This window comes from Protopterus annectens, chromosome 3.part0, assembly GCF_019279795.1.
Source record: "Protopterus annectens isolate FY-2018-M chromosome 3.part0, PAN1.0, whole genome shotgun sequence".
Taxonomy (NCBI): Eukaryota; Metazoa; Chordata; order Ceratodontiformes; family Protopteridae; genus Protopterus; species Protopterus annectens.
The window spans coordinates 1,540,620,846-1,540,625,675 of record NC_056731.1 but is presented as its reverse complement, the minus strand read 5'-3'; positions in this window follow the sequence as shown (position 1 = coordinate 1,540,625,675).

Genomic DNA, 4,830 nt, shown 5'->3' with positions numbered 1-4,830 from the left:
TTGTAGTCCATAGTTCTGATACAAGCTATTTGTCTGTGTTAGCCCTTCCTGTAGAGCATTAGTGCCATTGAGGGATTTGATGACTGCTCCTAATTTGCAATCGCCTGCAAATTTGGTCTGCCAAAAGCCCTTGATATTGACCTTATATCCCACACTAGAACTATATAAGACAAAGGGAGATGGTGAGTGGGTACAGATACTGAAGCAGTGAAGAATTCAAACATTTACTGTTTTGGGTAAGCACAACTTACACAACTGTATTGTGTTCATCTTTCTCAGTGCGGCAGTAGCCTATGGGTAAAAACATAGCTTATTGAACCTGGAAGGAGGAAAGATATGGATCCAGAAACCCATGGAGACTAGTCCTAGCAAATCCTACTCTGGACCTGGAAAAGGAATCCAGTTTGTAGTGGTTTGCAAATGTATGAATAGAGGACTAAGTTGCTGCCTCTAGAATGCTTCTAGAGTCCATCCCTTTCCAGTATGCCATTGTAGAAGATAAAACTGTGGTGGAATGTGCCTTAACGCTGCCTAGTATAGTTTTGTCATGGTGGGAGTAAGAAACACAGCAGCAGAGTAAAAAACACCTAGAAATAGACTATTTAGACATTGGTTGACCTTTCTTAGTCCCATATTAGTAAAGTAATAGCTGGTTAGCTTTCTTGAAGGACTTAGTTCTGTCAAGAGAGTACCTGAGCTGCCTATGCACATCCAGAGTATAACATTTTTTTCTCCCTTGTTTTTAGGATCTAGATAGAAAAGAGGGAGCTTGATGGCTTGCTTCAGTGTGAACTCTGAAACAACCCTAGGAATAGATGAAAGGTGTGCATTTAGGGTGACCCTATCCCTATGGAATACCAGATATGGTTCTCCCACTATGGTGGCCTGCAACTCATATACTCTTCTTGCAGGTGTCAGAGCAATTAGAGGAGCAGTTTTCCAAGTGATGAGCCTCAAATCAGCCAGACAGGCAGGTAGAAAGAGTGACATAGTCAATTTCCCCAGCAGAAAATTGAGATCCTAGAGGACAGACCTGTTTATGAGGAGGTCCCAGGTGTAAAACTCCTTTCAAAAATATTTCAATACAAGCAGAGAAAAAACGTTGACAAATACATAAGCAGACATGCTGAAATGGCTGCAAAACAAACCTTTATTGAGCAATATGAGAGGACAGAGGCTAGTAACTCACACAAATATCTGAAACCAGTGATACAAAATCCCTGATGAGCTCCTGCTTATTGCTAAGGCATCATAGAGAAAATCTCTTCCACTTTTCTGTACTGGATTTTCTAGTAGAAGGCTTTCTTGCCTCCTTCATTGCCTGTTGCATCTCCTCATGTAAAAGGTGCCTAAAAGGTATCAAAATTGAATCACACAATCAGTTGAAGTTGTTTGAAGTTGGGCTGTATCAATCTCCTCCTGTCTTGCGTGAGTAGGTCCACTCTGTGAGAAATCTTGCGTACTTGTCCCAGGCCAATTCCCTAAGAATACAGAACCAATTTTGCTAGTGAAGAAGTGAATCACTATCACCACACTGATTTTTGGACAGCTCTTTTGAGTCTTCGGAATTCCCATGGAAATTGCTGGAAAGAGTGGAAATGTATATAATAACATGCTTGACCATGGCAATGATAGAGCATTTGTTCTCCAGAACTGCCTGCAAAGAATCCTGGAACACAATTTTCTCACCTGTCTGTTTCATTGAGTTTCCACTCACTCATGAGGGTCTGTCCAGGACCTGCTCAGCTTGTCTGCCACTGTACTTTCCTCTGATGATATATAAAATGCCTGGGGAGATGAAGAATGCTGAAGAGCTAACTTTTAAGCTATTACAGCTAGTACAGAAATAATGACTTTGTGCCTGCTCATGTTTAAATACCACATTCTTCTGGTCTTCTCTGTAATGATATGGATCCAATAGATGATACAATGACTTTATGGCAAAAATCACAGCCAACATAGGTTCATAAATTAGTACTAGGCTTGCGGGCCCTTTTAAGCCTAGCCAATTACCCTATCTGAGAATCAAACCCTGCACCTTGTGCCTGTAAGGTAAACACCTTAACCAATATGCCAACCTTCCACCCATAATTTTTCTTTGATAAAGATGTACTTTGGTCTATATAAACTGTCCCACAGTCCTTGTACTTTTGCCTCCTTTGAAACTACTTCTCAATCAAAATCTGAAGAATTTTGTCATTACACACTGTGTTGAGAAAGGTGAAGAAGTAGGGAGACCTGGATTCTGAGCCACATGATCTCTCCACCAATGCAGTTCTGAGTTTATAAATCCCAGGACCAGAATCTTAAACTAGAGAATTAGAATTTTAGGACAACATGTTCTTGGGGTACCACTGAATCTTTCTTGTGTGTAGTCTCTCAAAGGAAATGATGATAATCATAGCAGCCATGAGGCTTTGTAAGATGAGAGATTATGTGGCTATAGCCTGACCCTGACAATAAAAGTCAAGATAATTTTCATATAAAAATCCGCAGTCTCTTGATGAAGGAAAGCCTTTTGTATGACAGTAACTATCAGGCAGCCTAGAAACATGATCTTATGTGACAGGGTGAGGGAGGATTTTTACACATTTATCTAGAATCCCAGATGGCTTAAGAGACAAGAAAGCTTTGTTTAAGGCTCAAGACATCTGGAAAAAGACTCTGAAGTGATAAACAAATCATCTAAACATGGAAGCCTGCAATATACAGTGGGCCACTACTGGGACTAGACACTTCATAAACACTCTTGGTGCAGTGGACAGCCCATATGGTAATGTAGCGAATTGATAATGTGACCCAGACACACAAAATCTTAGAAATCTCTTGAAATACTTTGTTACTGAAATGTGATGGTAATCACCTTTCAGGCCTAAGGTTACCATGACACTCTGAGCTGGAACAAGAGCTAACGTTGTTTGAAAGATCAATATCTTGAATTGTGAATTTTTCACACAAAAAAATGAGAAAAGACAAGTCTATTACTTGTCTCTAAGAGTGTTCCTTCTTTGAACCAGAAACATTCTCAAGTAAAAGCCTTTGCCTCTGCGTAATACAAGACAGTGCTCTGTGGCTTCTGCCTCTAACATGTTTTGACACTTGGGGAAATCACTTTATTTGATTGGGAGGGTGGGGATGGGGATTTCCTGTCCACTGTCAACTGTAACTCTCTTGGATCACCTTCAAAACCCATTTCTCTGGGACAATCTGTTGCCGCAATGAAGCATTGAGGATTTGATTCTGAGAAAGGGGAACAAATGCTAGAGCAAGAGAGGAAGAGACAGTAACCAGATTTCTGGCATAATGTTTCAGAGGCTAGTATCTGCCTTTTTTTTTTTTTTTGTGATTGCTATTTGACTCTTCCTCCTGCTATGTCTTTTTAGTTGTCTGTTTGCAGGGGACACTTCCTGTTTATTTTATCTTTTAAAGAGGTTAGAGGATTTGTAGGAAAAAATCAGGGAACCTGAAAAATCCTAGAAATAACCTGCATTAATTTTGCCCTCTCATTCTTTGTTTACATTCTCAGACAAATCTTCTTAAGACTGCAACTAAAGCAGAAGTCCTAGAAACAGTATCAGTATAATCATACACACTTTTTAAGGCACGTTTAGATATTAAAGACAAGTTAGCTATAACCTGATTCAAATAAGTCCTACATTCAGGAGGTTGTGAAGCAGAAAACTATATCAAACTGTATGCACATTTCAGCACAAACTTCCACACATAGCCTTGATAATTGAGAATTATAAAGTTTAAGGTAGAAAAAGAAAAGAGGGGCTTACCCAGTCTGTCTAGAAGTTTACCCTATTTATCCACAGAAACAGGATTAGGAGTGATAAGTTCACAACCGTAGCAGTAGGAGTGATGGCTGTAGAATCCGCTGTATGATGAGAAAAAAAAGACATTTATTAGCTTGAGAAACTCTTAACATTTACCTGCATTGTAAGGGACTAATGGCCGAAAGCACCCTCTAAAACTGACAAAATAGCATAAATGGGGGGCAGTATGAGGGGGCTTCTCACTCTAATAAATCTTAGCATCTGCCGAATTCAGTGGGAATAGCCAACTCTTCCCATGACTATACATCTTTTAGCCTAGAGACAGACTCAGGGAAGGAAAAATCATCTATTTGTATATTTTACGGATCATTGTTCAAGGAGTCAGAGTCCTGTGGTACAGAGGGATTTCTTTAGATGTAGCATTTTTAACAGAGCTGGGTCAGACATGGCTTTGTAAGTCCAGCAGAGATCATCACTAAGTAGGTGATATGAGACATAGAATAGTTGGAGATTTTTGAATCTGTCCATATACGACAAGTGTTTAAGGCCTAGGATCCTCTTTGTAAGGTACTTTTGCAGCCTCTCCAGTTGTTGCAGGTGTCTAGTGAGGTACATGCCAAATGGGGCATTGTACTCGAAGATTGGCCTAATGAGGGAAGAGTAGAGGTAGACAATGACCTCATTCTTCCTGGATGCAAAACCCTTAGTAATGAGATGTGCCACCTAGAAGGACTTTTTGACCACAGTGGCAATATGGTGGTCAAAAGACAGGTTGCTGTCAACCTGAGTTCCCAGATCTCTTATAATGCCTTCTATGTTCAGTGGACTATCATCAATGTGGTAATTCATGAGAACCGAGTTTTTCCCAAAGGGGATGATGACACATTTTTTTGGCATTGATCTTAAGGCCATGGTACTGACACTAGTCATCGGTCTCAACGAGGCCTTTTTGTAGGATGTCAACATTACTTGGGGAGTTAATAATAGTTCCCAACTTGCAATCATCTGTGAACTTTATCAGCCAGAGTACCTTCGTATTGGCCTGGACTTC